At 36.7% G+C, this 17,882-nt stretch overlaps 2 long non-coding RNA genes across 3 annotated transcripts; one reads left to right on the top strand and one right to left on the bottom strand.

The window, feature by feature from the left end:
- The first annotated feature begins 401 nt into the window (after positions 1 to 401).
- On the top strand, positions 402 to 5,835 carry LOC142171550 (uncharacterized). The gene is made up of 2 exons (XR_012701214.1): positions 402 to 1,244; positions 2,039 to 5,835. It is a non-coding gene; the product is annotated as an uncharacterized LOC142171550 (long non-coding RNA).
- Positions 5,836 to 13,545: 7,710 nt separating this feature from the next.
- On the bottom strand, positions 13,546 to 14,963 carry LOC142171406 (uncharacterized). 2 transcript variants are annotated; one of them, XR_012700967.1, is made up of 4 exons: positions 14,928 to 14,963; positions 14,281 to 14,654; positions 14,041 to 14,188; positions 13,546 to 13,785 (listed from the first exon to the last, which is right to left on the bottom strand). It is a non-coding gene; the product is annotated as an uncharacterized LOC142171406 (long non-coding RNA). The 2 variants fall into 2 exon arrangements; XR_012700966.1 differs by lacking the exon at positions 14,928 to 14,963 and having other exon boundaries at positions 14,281 to 14,898.
- Positions 14,964 to 17,882: the final 2,919 nt, after the last annotated feature.

Below are 17,882 nucleotides of genomic sequence, written 5' to 3'. Positions count from 1 at the left end.
TTACAAAAATGATAAACAAGTCCTTTTATAGTGAAAGGGTTTAGCTCCAAGCATAATAAAATAAACATTCAGTGGGAAACCCATGATAAATCAGCTTTTCCATAATTTCTGCCAAGATTCCCTCTAGTGGGATTACAATGGCTTTTTTCTGAGAGCCCGATCTTGCTTAGAACCCTAGATTTTGGTTCGAGCTTGATTTCGGCTCGAACTTGTGATCTTGACTCGAGCTTGATCCCGGTTCGAGCCCTCGAACGGATTCATGGTCGATGTAGGTTGGTTTTTGGATTATCTGCATGATAGATCTACCCGTGCCATGGTTCGATTCTTGTTCGAGTTTGATTATGATATCAATCTCAACACGGACCGGCCTTCCCAGGCTCTAGATTAGTTCGTGCCCCTCCCCCCCTCCTTCGGAATCTTACTTCGATATATCACCCTTCGAACCATACCGGACATGCCAAATCCATTTCGACCGTATACACATTAGTTTGTTAATGTTTATTGGCCTTAGCAACCGAAAACACAGTGTGAAATCAGGAGCCATAACAATCTTAATTTCCTTTTCATGCAAATAAAGCTGGTCAACTAGGAAACTAAAACAAATGAAGAAATTGGGCGGAAAGACAGAGGAAGGAGAACTTGATTCTAAGATCAAGTTGCACCTATTTGGTGGAGTGAGATTCTGTTCATGAATCATTGTTCATACTTAAAAAGGCAATCTATGGAATAAAGTTGCAAGAATCAACATCATTTCAAACCCACAATATGAGAAGAAATTCATATTATTAGGATGATGTTTCCATCATGGATACCCTCATCTTAAATAAAAGTCCAAAAGGAAAAGATACCTATCAAATTTTATAGTTGATTGATTCCCTAGCACTTCTAAAGTTAGTGCAAATTTAACAGCGAGTAAAGGATAGAACAAATAAGGCATCATATATATATTGTAGAGCTAACAAACTAAAGGAGAACAGATGGCAATAATGAGTTGTTTCGAGCTTCCAGTGCAGCAGCCAAATAGAGATATGTCAGTGCAAGAAATCAAGGTGTGGATTAAGCAATTCGACATGGATCGTGACAAACGTATTAGCCGCGAAGAACTAACAGAGGCACTTCAGAGTCTACACATAAGGTTCAGCTCATGGAAGGCTCGTCAAGTTATGAAAACTGCTGATACTGACCAAGTTGCACCATTTTGGTGAAGTGAGATTCTGTTTGCGTCATTGTTCATGCTTAAAAAGGTATTCTAGAAAGATTCTATTGTTAATTTACTCCCTATAATTGTAGTCGGAATAAATTTAAGATCATTTGGAGAAGATTTGAGATGGTTTGATCGAATTGCATTGTAATTTCGAAGAACAATTTGTTGCACTTATCAATTATGTCAATTGGATAGATTTCGACAATTTAATAGATAGGTCGAATACAAATAACACAAAGTAATATAATAGAGTTTGGTAAACAATCACAAAGCCATGCCAACACTGACTTGTTCAGCAATTGCATTTGCTGAATTATCATCCTTGTATGATCGTTCTTCTTCTTCTATGGCTCTCTACACGGACTACTGTAGTGACCCTTTTTATCGCAATTCCAACAAGTAATGTCTTTGCGATTCTTGGATTGCCCTCTTCTCCTTGACTTTGATCTGCCACGACCATGACTTTGTCCTCTTTGGCTGCTTCTCCCCCTACTTGATTCTCTTCGGCAAATATCTTTGCTTAGAACCAAGTCTCTAATATTATCCAATTTGAGTTTGGTACTTTCCGATGAACTCCTAACTGCAGTTACTGTTGCGGACCAATTCTCTGCTAGAGATGATAGTAGAATCAACGCCCTGACTTTGTGACTTCGTCATCAAATGTTATATTAACATAACTCAACTGAATTTATATTACATTAAACTCATTGATATGTTCCGTAACAAATCCACCTTCTGTCATCTTTAAGTTGAACAACCGACGTATCAAATAGACTTTATTTGAAGCATATGGCTTCTCGTACATATTTGATAACGCCTTCATCATACCTGCAGGTCTTCTCATTAATGATGTTGAACGCTACATTTTGTGTCATCACACCAAGAGCTTGGCGATCTAATAGATCTCAATGCGCTTTGGACATATTCTTTAGTTTTACCCCGGTCAGAGATAAGTGTAATTTTTTTATGGTACAAATAATCTTCTATCTGCATTTTTCATAATCCAAAATCTTTGCCAATGAACTTGTCAATTTTAACATTCCCTTATTCCGATGTTATTTCTTCACAAAAAATATTTCTTTTTATGTGAATAGTGCCTTTGAATAGTAATTGATGGTAGGCTAGAAATACGAGTTTTTGGCTACTCTGCACCGATTATTTGCTACATTTTAATTGTATTGGAGCTAAAATATGGACAACTTCTACTCAGTACGTATTTTTTATTGTGTAAGTTGAGATTCCGGGCTAAGACGAGTTTTTGGAGATAAATTGAATCAAAAGAGAATTTTAAAGTAGGAATAAAAATTTAAAAATTAAGTCGGAATCAAATTCGGAGACCGAAGATCAGGACCGAGTACGTATTTGCATAGTGAAAGAAATAAATCGAGAAAGCAATAGAGTATTCTCCAAAGTCATGACTATGACGTCATGTCCAAGAAGGGAGCTATATACTTTGTTAGGCAGAAACGAATAGCTCTCTGTTTTTGTCCATTGGCACTTCGTGCGGCGCGACGTGCCCGACGGAGTGTCAATGCAATATTTAGGTCTGTGCAATCCTATTTCGACCCATTAAAGCTTCTGTTTAAGACTATTCCTATAATGTATAAATACACGGTTAACATATTTTTGAGGGTGGATTCAACCTAGGATAATTTAGAGAGCTACCACGATCGGAAGACACAACAAAATTTTATTAATTCTTTTGCTAACAATCGGTGTAATACGGGAGTTTGTATCGTAAAGTTATTTTTGATGTTTTCTATGTTCTTAAACTTATTTGTGATAACTTTCTCCATATCCATGGAGTAGTTCTTCACTAGAATTTTGATATGGTATTTTGAGTGTTATTTGTAGATTTAACTCTAGTTTAATTATTTGAATATGTTTATGAAGCTTTGAATTAATTGCGAAATCATTCACCGTTTTATTTAATCGGAAAAAAATAATAATTGGTGATTATCTTTGTATTATTTGGTTTGGTTTAATTTAGTGATTCTTCTAAGTAATCGAGAGAGCTTTTTGAATTATTGATTAAACCAAGTTCGGAGAATATTCGAGAGACGTTTTTCTAAAGACTAGTCCATTAACGTGCTCTTGCATATCTTTACAGTGATTCATATTAGTTTATTTTGTAGAGTTCAGATTTAATCGAGAGAGGAATCTTCACCTTATGTTTAAGCTAATTATCAAGTGAATTTGGGAGAATCATTAAAACATTAGAAGTGAATTTAAACAGAGTTAAATCGTGAATAACTATCTTATACCTATCATGGCATGACCCTTATTTCTCATATTGTTTACAAACCATTTTAGTTCAGCTCTCGTTCTCTATATATGATCAGGTCTAATTATTAGTAGTCTTAATTTAGTAATTAATTGTAGTAGTAATCACTCCAACTCAAGTGTTGATCATCCTAAATAGCAACTAATCCAGAAATTACTTTAACATTATTTAAATCCAATCCTTGTGGAGATGATAATTAAACTATACTATTTTTGACTAGCGAGTATTAATTTCGTGTTGTATTTTGCGCTCATCAGTAACCGCAAATAGTACTCTGTATAGAAAAAATGTCCCAATCGTATAAGGTAGACAACACTCACTATTGATGAATAATACTATCACTATTAATGAATAGTATTTCACTATTGTGAATAGTATCTACACTAATATCGTACTTTTCTACCAGAATTACACTGTCTGTGCTCTGATACCAACTGTTGGGAAGCATGTCAGGCTAATAGAAGGGTAAAATATTTAAAGGAGAAAAGTAATAAATTATACAAAATAAGACAAGACAAGATTTATGTGGTTCGGCAATTTTTGCCTACTCCACGACCACACAAAGAATAACTCTTTATTAATTCAGAGAGAGAAGAATGTGAACTGAGAAGGGGATGCCTATTCATAGGCAGAGGAATCAGCTGAAATCTTCGTCAAAATGTGAACATGCCACCGCGATTGTAAACCAATTTAATTCTTTTACATTTTGTAGTCTTTTCATTCAGACTTCCATTCTTTCTTTGTTTTTTTCACACATTTTTTTCTTCTCTTTTCATTTATTTCTTTCTTTGACTTTTCCATTTTTTTTGTCATCTTTTCTTTCTTGTTCCCATCATAAATACTCCTAATGTAAAGGCACTGGACACTCAGACTGCTAAGCTTAATTCGTAGACATAGATTTAACTAAATAACTGAGATCAAGCATGACTAGATCATCACATGGAAAGGTGATAACTATTCTTAACATTGATGGTGGAGGTGTAAGAGGGATAATTCCCGGTACAATTCTTGCTTTTCTTGAATCCCAATTCTAGGTTAGTTAACATACATACATATATATATATATATATATATACACCGTAGTTTCTTGTAATGAATATACGTCACATACACTGAGCAAAAAGATTTTTAAACAGTATTATTTATTCTTTTTTTTTTCGGGTTACCATATCATGCTTGATAATGGGAAGCTGACTATTTTGTAGGTTAATTTAGTCCGATAGTATAAAATTTCTTTACATTATGAACTTATCTCTCATACATAATCCAAAATTGTTTACATTAGACTAAACCCATGCCATAATGAGACTCATCTACCTATTCCTCGGGCTGTTCTTATGGCTTCCATCATGGTCGGATGCCCAATTAATGTGGGTGCCGTGATGTCGGCCAATATTTTATTGATAGCATAGCAGGATAGCTCGGCCTACCCTTATCCCAACACTATAACAGAATACCTCACTGATGCAAAGGTAGAGCCGAGACCATTTTACACTAAGGTGAAGTTGAAGAAACCATTTGACTAGTATTCACTAATGGATGAGACCAACCCAAAAAAGATAGCCCAACCTTTAACCACCATAGGCCACTATAGCTCCATTATCTGCTCGGCAAGTCTCCCAGACATTGGTGAGTCTCAACAACTGGATGCAAATAACTACTTCAATGTTGTCTGACTTATCTAGTATTATTGCAGCGTAGTTATCTACACAAGCACCATAGGTCTTATATGATCTTGATGAGAAATTGAAGAAGATTATGGACTACTAGAAGATAATCATGGACACTCTGGTACAATACGGGTCGGTTATTGAGGAGTTGGGCAAAGAAGTGAGGAAGATGAGGAAGTACCAGGCAAGCAAGAAATCAGTGGACAAGCTCCGGAGGAAAGTGACCAGACTTGCGACATCGGGGGATCTACCTTTTGACATGTTACCTGACCCACACCAGTACGCCCCAGATCCATCAGCACTAGTTGCACCAGCTGGCTAGTCTGAGGAGCTAGACCTTGCTTCCGACACTGCTAAGGCAGTACGTGTGATGTTCACCGCTCCCACCATACCTAGATTTAATGTTGATAAGATACAGTTGGCTGACCCTACGGGAGATGATATTGTTGGGGACACTGAGATGTCCAAGGATCCTTAGAGAGTTTTCTTCACCCTCTCTTCTTTCACTCTTATTTTGTTAAGCATTGGAGAAAAAACTTACTTTTATTCAGGGGAGGAGTTTATTTCATACATTGACACATTTTGGATATATTTGGACTGTAATAATTTGATGATTCTCTTCCTTTTCTTATTTGTAGTTATCTATCTTTAGTAGTATTGATCGTTAGCTTCTTTATTTTTTCACTTTAGTTCTTGATTAGTTAGTAGATTCTTTTTATGCTTTCGTAGATAATAAGCCTTTGATTTTCTTTACGCCATGGTTCTTTCCAAAGGTAGTTTTTGTGTGAATCAGGTGAATCGTCCCAACAATGGATGGCATGATAACCTTCTTAAGGGAATGAGTCTGTTTTTATGTTTAGGTAATAATTATAGTAGTAGTAATGAATAAAATACCTAATCAAGTTATTCTCGAAAAAGAGTTATTCATGCTTCATTTGGTTTGAAACAAGGTTTTTAAAAGAAAATAGCTCTAGTTAGTGACTCTAAGACTCTTGAGTTGACTTTGGCAATCATCGAGTGGTTTATTGGACCATAGTGATCTTTAAACTTGAGCCTAGTTGTTGTAGGCTCTCAAGTCTATCCTCTTTTACTGTCTAGTTGCGTGAGGGTTGAGATGATTTGTTGCTAGTACAAGTATCCATGCGAATGGTCTAGAACTTGCCCCGAATGTGCTTCAAAGCGAAATCCTAAGTTTTGCTTGGCTTAAGAAATGATTGTAGGCTCTCCTTGGCCCGTTTGATTTTTCTATTTCCAGCCAAAGTCGTTATCCCTTGTCAACCCCCATCGAGCCTCTAGCCTTTCGCATTTGATAACCAGGTTATAAGCCTTTACCCATTTTGTCATGATCCTCTCTTGGCACCCGAACCTTCCTTAACACTCTTGTGAAATAAGTGGCTTAAGACATAAGTTTGGGGGGAGAGTTGAGGAATTTGAAATAGGTATCAAGGCACAATAAAAGAGAAACGAAATGATCTCTATGAAAAGAGAAGGCAAGAAAAGAGAAAGAACAAAAAGAAAAATACAAAAAAAAGAGAATAAGTGTAAGGGTTGATGGATTCAAAAAGAGGTAATGATCCCTAACATGAGTATCAAGGGAGAAATTGAATGAAATGACCAAAAAAGTGTGATGTCAAGTCTCTCTAGCCCCCAATAAAAAGAGAATGCCTCTAAAAATTGGTAATTGTAAGCCGGGAAATGAAAATGTGGAGTGTTTAAGGAAATGTGTAACCACATTCCCATATAGTATCCTACACTAATAAAAAGCCTTCATTATAACACGAAAGAAGTCCCACTTGATTTCGAATAGAGTAAGCTTACATTAGTGGTGATCTACATTAGGGGCAAGCCTATGGTACTTGAAGCAGTACTTGTGACATTTTCTTGTGAGAGAAGAGTGATCCTTCATGAATCTTAAGAATGAGTTCTAACTTTTGAAGTGAGCTTGGAAAATGGAAGGTAGAGGAGGAAGAGTTTTTAGTCCACCATGACTTATATGATAGAACAAGAGTTCTTGATGAGTAAAGTCAATTCTTGAAGCCCAAATGTCACATTAGAACTATATGTGCATAAATATTTGACTTATCACCTTATTGATAATGCATGAGTAGAGTGGGTAATTGTTGGTCCCAACTGAGTATGAATGGCTCACCATTGACTCGTTGAAATGACCTTTCACTTTGAGGAGGTGGGAACTAATCTATTTGCTTGAGGACAAGCAAAAACTTATGTTTGAGGACAAGCAAAGACTTATATTTGAGGGAGTTGATAAGTGTGGATTTTGACCACTTATTAGTACCTTTTTACTTTTATTTTAGTCTAAAAGTATTGATTTATATTCCCAAAACTAATGAAAATATGCAAATTGCAGGAATATTGGAAATTTGGGCTCTTATGAAAAATCTGACTCAAAAAGGAGTGTTCCGACTCACAAGGCAAGAAGGGGCACAACACACAAGAATTGCGGTCCGCAGAAGTATTTCTGTGGTCGCAGAAGCAAGTGTGCACCGGAGAATTCTCCTTGTGGCCACAGAACTGAAGAAGAAGCCCTGATTTACTTGAGGCAGAAGTGCGGACCGCACACAATTTGTGCAAATGACCAAGACTAATGCCTTGCCTGAAGTATGGAGCGCATAAGAATTGTGCGGCCGCAGAAGCTGAATTGCAGTCACAGACCAAATTGTGCGCCTGTAGAATCTAGTTCCCTGTAGATTTAAGTAATGTGCTGACCGCACATGGAATTGTGCGGCCGCAATACCTCTCGATGGGCATTTTTGTCAGCAAATTTTGAGCCATTATGAATAGACGGGAATCACAGTTTTAGGTTAAGTTTTGAAGTTCTAGATGCTGTAGCCGTTGTAGTTTTCTATTTTAGGAAATTTGTGATCATTTTAGGATTAAAACATCATAGTTTATTAATTTAATTATATATTATGGGTTTTATTAGTATTTTTTCTTGTTTTCTTCATTTTCTACAATGAGTAGCTAGACGTTTACTAGGGTTGTGACCCAACCCTAGTGTGTACATGCCTTTTTGACTTGGTCTTTACTTGAGTAAGAGGGACCTAGTCTAGGAACGCTTGGCTAACAAGAAATTGGGCTCATTGAAGATTTGACTAGCCTAATTAAAGGGTTTGAACTGGAGATAGAGAAAACCCGACTTGAGCTCATATTAACTACTTAGCTCGATACCCGTTTGGGCATGAGAAAGCAAATTAAGCAAAGTCACTCTATGAACGAGAGGTATTGAGTGGGTAACTTAGAGTTGAGAGCTATAATATACCCCAATCAATAAAGCAAGTGTTAACGTACTTAACCCATTAGGCAAACACCTAGGTGAAGGTCGCATCCTTGGGCCTTTTAACCATTTGGTAGAAACAAAAAAACAATTATTTTCTTTCTAGTTTCTTCTCATTAGTTTACAATTGTTAGTGTTAATTTAGAAGTAGAAAATAAAATTCCTTGTTTGGAAGAGCAATTGAGTTATTTCATTTACTGTCATCAAGTGTACACCCTAACACCCATATTAAACTCCATGTGGAAATCGACCCCGACTCTTGTTGGGTATTATTCTTCCGACGACCGTTTTTACTCACTATTGAGTGCATATTGGACGTGGACCAATGATGTACATCAAACATCCCAACACTCGAGCATATTCCATTTGAGGCTTGCTTTGACTTTTATTCTTTACAAAAGTATTGTTTAAATCAATTGGCATTCTTGCAACTTTAAAGTCCATATATTTTAACTTTTTAAGTATAATTTTAATATAATGAGATTGAGACAAGACTAGACCTTAAGAAGTCTTAAGGATATTAATTCACAAAATTAAATCGGTAGTTTCTAAGTCTATCATATCAAACATACTAGTAAGCATGTGCTTAGTAGCATTTATGTTAGCAATGTCGTTACTCATTATCAACATATCATCCACATATATTTAAACAATGACTATTTGATTCAGAGTATTCTTAATATAAACACATTTGCCACACTCATTGATCTTGAAACCATTTGACAACATTGTTTGATCAAATTTCGCATGCCATTATTTTGTTGCTTGTTTTAGTCCGTAAAGTGACTTAAAAAAGTAGGCATACCTTCTTTTCTTTTTAGGGAACCACGAACCCTTCAGGTTATTCCATATAAATATTTTCCTCCAAATCTTCATTTAAGAAGGCCGTCTTAACAACCATTTGATGGATTTCAAGACCATATACCGCAACTAATGCTACTAACGCCCGTATGAATGTAATTCTTGTAACTGAAGAATATGTATCAAAATAGTCAAGACCTTCTCGTTGTCTATACCCTTTGACCACAAGTCTTTCCTTTTATTTGTCAATAGTGCCGTCATATTTCATTTTCCTCTTAAAACTCCATTTAGATCACAACAGTTTATTGCCTGGAGGAATATCGACCAATTCTCAAGTATGATTACTTAATATGGATTCTATCTCACTATTGATTGCCCCTTTCCAATATTGTACTTCCGAGGAAGACATTGCTCCTTTGAACGTTTGAGGTTCATTTTCTAACAAGAATGCCAGAAAATCTAGTCCAAAGGAAGTTGTTGTCCTGTGACATCAACTTGGATTTTCGTCATTAAAGGTACTTTCCTTTGATTCTTCCCGAAGTCGCTTAGATTTTTCACTAGACGACTCACATTCGATTTTATATGGATAAATATTCTCAAAGAATTCAGCTTTATCTGATTCGATTACCATATTAATATGAATGTCAGTATTTTCTGATTTATGAACCAGAAAATGATATGTGTTACTATTTGTTGCATATCCTATGAAAACGCTATCAACGATTTTCGGTCTAATCGTTACCCTTTTGGTTTAGGGACCTGGACTTTAGCCAAACAACCCCATAATTTAAAATATTTTAAGTTAGGTTTCCTTCCTTTCCATTTTTATGTGGAATGGATTGCGTTTTGCTATGGGGAACTCGATTGAGTATTCGGTTAGCTGTAAGAATAGCTTCCCCCCACAAGTTATGGAGTAAACCAAAACTTATGAATAATGCATTTATCATCGCCTTTAACATTCTACTCTTTCTTTCCACAATCTCATTTGATTGCAGCAAGCAAGGGGCAGTTGTTTGGTGTGTAATGCCATTTTCCAAACATCAGAAGGAGATTCATATTCGCCGCCCCTATTACTTTGTAGAGCCAACCACATTAATAGTTGTTTGTATCATGACACAGTCAAAATTAATAACCGATGAAATATTTAATATTCAAACCGAGTAATATCTGACACAACCGGATTTAATAAAGGGTAAAGTTTTTAATCTCCAAATCGAGTAATATCTGATACAACCAGATTTAATAAATGGTGAACGTTTTAATCTTCAAACCGAGTAACATCTGCCGCAGCCAGAATTAATAAAACGATAAAATTTTACTCTTCAAACCAAGTAAAAAGTTGGAGTAAAAAATCACTTAGATTTTAATCTTCTAACTTAGTAGAAAGGCACTTTAACTTTAATCTCCGAAAACGAATAGAATGTTACGACGATTTTAATCTCAAAGATTAAGTAGAAAATCATGCGGATTTTAATCTCGAAGAAGGAGTAGAAAATTAAAAGATTTTAGTCTCCATAACGGGAGTATAAATTCATGAGAATTTTAATTCCCTTTCCACATGATTTTTCCAACTAACCATTATAACAGTTTGAACAGTTTGATCTCTTACTCTAATCCAACAAATATATGTTTATCTTTACATATATCTTATTCATGATTTCAAAATTATTTTCAAGTATCTAGTGTAAGTCTAACTCATACTTACAACCATAAATAGCTCATTTGTATGGTTTCATGCATGTTAGCAAATTTATAAACCAGCAAACCGATTTTGGTAAACGGAATAATAAAATTATTCTTTAACCATATGCAGAGATCCAACACGATCCTCATTGATCCAAATCTGACATACAAAAGTGAATCCTTTGGTCCAAAGTTGTCTCGTTGACAGAATCTCATAGCAACCTCTTCGCTTGAAAACTTGGGATTTTCCTTTTGCGAAACGAAACGGCATTTGCGTGGACCTGCAAATTAATAAGAAATGACCAAATAAGAGATTATAAGAAAGGAATGTGATTTTTCTTCCCTGGAATGACCACCGTTAGTGTCTTGAAAACAATGACTGGAGGATTTAATTCCTCACTCCCATTTGATTTTGTATAATGCCTTTCTATGTTCCATGCTCCAGTAACTTCGGTTATACATGATCTGCAGTTTATTATGGGAACTTCAAACAATCCCCGTAACTTTGCAGATTCATTGCCAAATAAATTTAAATTTCAATAAGGACGAGCCATCTGAGCGGGCCTCTAAGGACGACCCCTGATGTGGTAGGGCTGTCCCCCAGAAGGAACACCGCTGGAATTACCCGGACCACGAGACCTCCTGGCCTCCCTCTCCTCACGCTCCTGAATACGGACCATCTCTAGCCGCCGAGCACTATCAACCACCTCATCGAATTTAGCACCTGCGCGATACTTGGAGCTTTTGGAAGAGGGTTTTCACCTAGCACTTTGAGGTAAGTTAATTCTACACCCTTTGAGTTAAATACATAGATTATAGGTAGATTATAACTAGTAAATCTTAGAAATCAAGGGTTTAGGTGTAAAACCTAGATTTTTATGAAAATGAGATTTTAACCACGAAAATAGTTATAGAATTGGATAGAAATTATATATTTGAGTTCTTGAGATTATGAGTAACGTTTTCATCGGAAAATTTTCAGAATCCGGGCACGTTGGCCTGGGGTGAATTTTAGAAATTTCACCATTTTGGATAGAGTAATTTATTTAATCGATGAATTTTGAATTATTGAACATATATTAATTATTTTATATAACTTTTGGATAGTTTCAGATTTTTCGGCATTGAATCGAGAATTTTACGCGACGCGATAATCAGAAAGTGGACTTTGAGACGAGGTAAGTCTCTTATCTAATCTTGTGAGGAGGAAATTACCCTATAAGGATTAAATTGAATAATTATTGATAATTGCGGGGGCTACGTACGCACGAGGTGACGAGAGTCCATGCGTAGCTACTATTAATGCTAAAGTCTGGGTAGTTTAGGATTCAAAGCATGAATTACTCGTGTAAATTGTATTCCTTGTTTAATTAATATTATTTGATATATATATATATATATATATTTATATATATATATTGTGAATTGTTAGATCAAAATATTAAAGGATGAAAAAATTTATATGTTTGATTTTCTGTTTAAAATTAAATAATTGTTAAAAGAAATTATTCTTCCTCCCGAATTTATCTCACAATAAATATATTCTCCTTCCGGAGGTACATAAGAAAATGTCCTCCTTTCTTGTGGAGCGGGCCGAACGCCTCGGCAGGATAGATGCATCTATGGATCGCGTCGCACGTCCCTCGACAGTGTACACGACACTCTGGATCGGGTTGTACGTCCTCGGCAGAAATCGTGCTTAATAATATTAATAAATTACACGATACTTTAATAATTTATTTCAGCTTGCGAAACTAATTGATAAATTGAAAAATCCTTGGAATTTAATGAACTATTATTCTTGCTTGTTAAAGAATAAATTGTAATTCTTGTAAATGATATTTAATTGATAAATTAAAAATTATTTGAATTAAAGAAATTTAATTAATATATTGAGAATTGTAGCATGTGAAGAAATTTGATTATTTTCGATGATTAAATAAAATAATTTTTTTAAACTCTGTAAATCATGATGATTTAAATATCCTAGTTGTATTTCAATTATTATTATTGACCCATAGTGAGTGTCAAAGTCGGCCATCTCGTCTCTACCACTTCGAGATTAGGCTTAATACTTACTGGGTACACGTGGTTTACGTACTCATACTACACTTGCTGCACTTTTTGTGCAGGACCTGAGGCAAGTACTAGTGGGGGACCTATCGTCTTACACCCATGCTATCCAGGGGCATAGCGGTGAGCTGCCTTTCTGAGTCGTTCTGCAGCTACTAGTGTCTCTCCTTGTATTGTTTTTCATTCTGTCTATTTTTATTTCAGACAGTATTTGGGGTTTTGTATAATCTACTAGATTTTCATACACTTGTGAGACCAGGTCTTGGCACACCCATTGGTAGAGTTTGTGTTTTATTATATTTTCTTGGTTTTAAATTTTATCAATGTATGCTTAATTTATTAGTTGGTTTGCCTAGTTGTAGTGTTCGCCATCACGACTTATAGGTGAAATTGGGTCGTGACAAAAATATTATTTTCCATTTTACAGTAAGATTTGTAGTTCAATCATCCAGTTGAATAATTAAACTTTAACTGTAGAGTATAAACAAAAAGTGAAAAGAAAAACAAAAAGCCTCTAAAGATGCAGATATGTTCATTTGCCTTTAAACAAAGAGATAATCTTATTTCAGCGTTCAAGTAAGTTTAACAACACCCGACGATTATAGTCTAAACCATGTTACACACCTAAAGGATTAAAGCCAGCAGACGGCTTATTATTTCTTTGAAAGTCTCCAACAACCTAAGAGCTTCTACACTAGAGAAGATAGGCATTTCTTCTGCTCAAGCCTTTTGTTTTTGGCGGAGCTTTCTTTGATCTGACAATCTTTTTGCCAACCTGTACAAACCCAAGAAAAACAGGAACAATCAAATTATCCATGATTGTGTGATATATATATATATAAACACTAGTGCAAAGAAGTTTTACGTGATTGTGTAATTAAACATGTTGTAGAAGATGACTGTTTTATTTTCCAAGTAATAACTAGTTCCATTTATTATGAGCAATTAAAGGTTAATGTATATAGAAGTTGAACTCATAATATAAAAAACAGGTTAATGTGTATATAATTGCTGTAAAAGGTGAACTTACTCAACAAGAGCCATTTCGTTGGTCCAATCGGCTTTTCCAACAGGCTTGACTTAACTTCAAAATGATAAGGAGGAAGGTAATATGGTGCTGCAGATGTAGAGATGCAAACATCTGCTAGTAGACAATCCTTTGAGTCGTCCACTTTCGCCTGTGCTAAATCATCCATCATTAGTGAAGAAAATTAAGGAGGAAAAAAAAGAAGAGATAAACAGAAAACAAAAAGAAAAAAATTAAAATGACCTGTAAAGATGAGTTCTTTTGGCTGATATAGAGCTGGGTTCAATAAATTCAACTGAATATATTTCTTTTGGCTCGATAAATCAAATATTCACCTTGTAAAATAAGTATGTTCATGTGACACGTTTCTAAACTCTCAAGTTGAAAGAATATAGGAGTAATTAAGATAATTTTGATGCCTACAGGGGCTTTGCTTTATCTTGGGGGAATATATTTGGGCTCTCCTTCAGATAGAATTCAGTAATCTCATTTGCAAGAAATAAAGGTCGATTCTTTTCATTTGGGGTAGTTAGCATTGCAGTAACTAAACCTCCAGTGCTTGTCCCTGCTATGTAGTCAAAGTAGTCTGCGATCCTAGCATCACTTCCGTCCTGTTTCTGTGGAAAAAATAGAAAAATGTATAACTCATACCATAGTTATTTAGGGATTTTTGGATTATGTATGAGAGATAAGTTCATAATGTAAAGAATTTTTATACTATCGGACTAAATTAACCTACAAAATAGTCAGCTTCCCATTATCAAGCCTGATATGGTAACCCGGGAAAAAAAAGAATAAATGATACTGTTTAAAAATCTTTTTGCTCAGTGTATGTGACGTATATTCATTACAAGAAACTACGGTGTATATATATATATATGTTAACTAACCTGGAATTGGGATTCAAGAAAAGCAAGAATTGTACCCTAGGATCCAAAAATGACGTATATTCATTACAAGAGAGATAAGTTCAGTGGTTGAACTTTGAGTTAATTGCGGAGTGAGGTAAGTGTTGGATCTAACCTTGATTTGAGGAAATTAGGAACTCTTGAGCTATGTGCTATGTGAATTACATATGTAACAACGTATATGCAAGGTGACGAGTGTATATACGCCATCAAATTACGTGTCTACGTGCTTTTCCATCTTTTATTAATTACCTTGTTCCGTGACTTAATCGTTATATTGCTTGTCTTCCCTATCTTCATTGCTTAATATTATGTCTTGTCTCCATGCCTTAATTACTACATGCTTATTTGACTTCCATGCCATAATTGCTACTTGCCATTTACGACTTGTCTCGATTTGTTTCCCTCATAAATCTAAATTGTCTTATGTCTTGTTGCCTTATAGTTTCATATTATTTGTTGGTTTCATTGAAGTAGTTTTACTTATACGTATTGTTAAAAGTAGATACCATTGAGTTGGTAAAGTTGAGACATCCGAATAGTTCGAGCCTCTTGATTATCATGTTATTCTCCATTGCTCGTACATTTTTCTCTTGATGTATGATTTCTTGTAAATCTTAGTTATTGAGTTACTATTGTTAATTTACATTGTTTGGGGAGTGGGTTGCACGCCGCAACGGAGATTGAAAAGAGATGAATTGAAAAGCCAAAATAAGGATGGACTATGATATCGACAGATGACTATAAGGAGGGGTCAGGTTGCGCGCCACAACGGATTTATTTAAAGTTTATGTTGTTGGATCGGGTTGCACGCCACAATATGTTGATGAAAGTTATATTTGTTGTGATTTTTGAATTGGCCTCGGTTGTTGAGATGAGTTATATGACTGGTTATTCGGGACTCTCTCGTGGTTGATTTGAGTTTCGTTGATGTGAGTTACCTGCTTTACTTCTATTCCTGTCTTTATGTTATTATTATAATTATTGCGTACAAGTTAATGTAAGTGATCCAGCTTAGCCTCGTCACTACTTCGTCGAGGTTAGGCTCGATACTTACAGAGTACCTGGGGTCAATTGTACTCATATTACACTCTACAATTCTTGTGCAGATACCGGAGTTGGTCTCAACGACGTACCGTAGACTTGCTCGAATCCATCTACCCAGAGGAGACTTGAGGTATAGCTGTAGGACGTCCGCAAATCTAAAGTCCCCTTCTACTTCTTTTAGTTGTTCCTTTGATTCAGACAATTATGTTTATTTCAGACCATGATTTGTAGTATCATAGACGCTCATATATTCGTGACACTAGATCTGGGTTTGTATTTGAATTTTGTCATTTATTATCTTATATTTCAGAGGCTATGAAGTTTAGGAAAAATATCACTTCTTTTTTACTCTGTCGTGCGATTTTATTCTATCGTTGATGAATGAACCATTCCATTCTTATTCTCTCACAGATGGCGAGAAAACACACGACATCAGTAGCGGGGCAAGAGCCAGTGGCCCCAATGGAAGCTACGACCTGGGATAGAGGTCGAGGTCAAGGTCGTACCAGAGCTCAACCTAGAGCTCGAGAAACAACACCCATAGTGGAGCCTCAGGTAGATTTTAATTAGGAAGCCCAGCTCAGACCGTACCCGTCGGACCAGCTCAGGTCCCGGACTAATTCATAGCCACTCTAGTGCTTCAGGACACCCTAGTCCGTTTGGTGGGCCTTATGGAGAGTGTGGTGCAGACCAACACATTCCCGGTGGCACCAGCCGTCTCTCGGGCTAGGGGAGGAGTAAAGACTCCCGCTACTCACATCCCAAAGTAGGTGGCTTCCCAGTATCAGACCCCAACGACATAGCCAGTTGGGGTGGTCCATCTAGTTGTTGCGGCACAGGCCGATTATCGGCCCACTTTGTCTTCTCATGCTATGTTGAGGTTGGATAAGTTTACTGAGCCCTTTCCAATTCACTTATGTGATGCACCTTCTGAGGACCCACATGAATTTTTGGACCGTTGTCACGAGGTGCTGTGGAACATGGGTATAGTTGAGACCAATGGGGTCGATTTTGCTGTGTTTCAGATGACTGGTACCGCCCGGATATGGTGGAGAGATTATATGTTTACTAGATTAGCTAGATCGCCTGCACTTATCTGGGATCAGTTCTTACAACTATTTCTAGAGAAGTTCATTGCTATCACTTTGAGAGAGGGATACCTCTCGCCACGGCACCATCTTGCTTCAAACTGAGAGGTAGAGAGTGAGGAGATTTATTGACGGGATCACTTACACTATCAAGCTTCAGATGGCCAAGGAGACTGGGAGTGATATTTCTTTCTAGACGGCTGAACATAATGCTAGACAGATCGAGTCGGTTCGTGATCAGGAGAGGGGGTCGGTGTCAGATAAGAGGCCTCGTCAATTCGGTGGGTTCAGTGGTGCCTCATCTAGAGGCAGGGGTTCTTTTGGTAGAGGCCATCCTCCTAGGCCGTTTCAGTCAGTTCTTCAGGTAGCCCACGGTACTTCGGGCGGTCGTGGTTTATATGTGTCTCATCCTGAGTAGCCAGCATTCAGTATATATTCAGCTCCTATCAGTGCACCACCACTCCAGAGTTACTACATCAGCTATTTGAGCCGTCTGGGTCAGTCCGTATTTTAGCAGCCGGGAGGTTGCTTTGAGTGTGGGGGCATAGATCACATCCAGAGGCATTTCCCTAGACAGGAGAGCAATAGATCTCAACAGGGTTCTCATGCCATCATACTCGCAATGGTTGCCCCATCGCCCACGCAGCCAGCTAGAGGCAAGGGTCAGTCAGCTAGAGGTAGAGGTCAGACAGTTAGAGATGGGGGCTAGCCAGCTAGAGGCCATCTTATTCTCTCACAAATGGCGAGAAAACTCACGGCATCAATAACGGGGTAGGAGCCAGAGCCCCCGGTGGCATCTATG

Source organism: Nicotiana tabacum, chromosome 17 (genome assembly GCF_000715075.1).
Source record: "Nicotiana tabacum cultivar K326 chromosome 17, ASM71507v2, whole genome shotgun sequence".
Taxonomy (NCBI): domain Eukaryota; kingdom Viridiplantae; phylum Streptophyta; class Magnoliopsida; order Solanales; family Solanaceae; genus Nicotiana; species Nicotiana tabacum.
The sequence above is the reverse complement of the archived record's forward strand: the minus strand, read 5'-3'. Positions and strand labels throughout refer to the sequence as shown.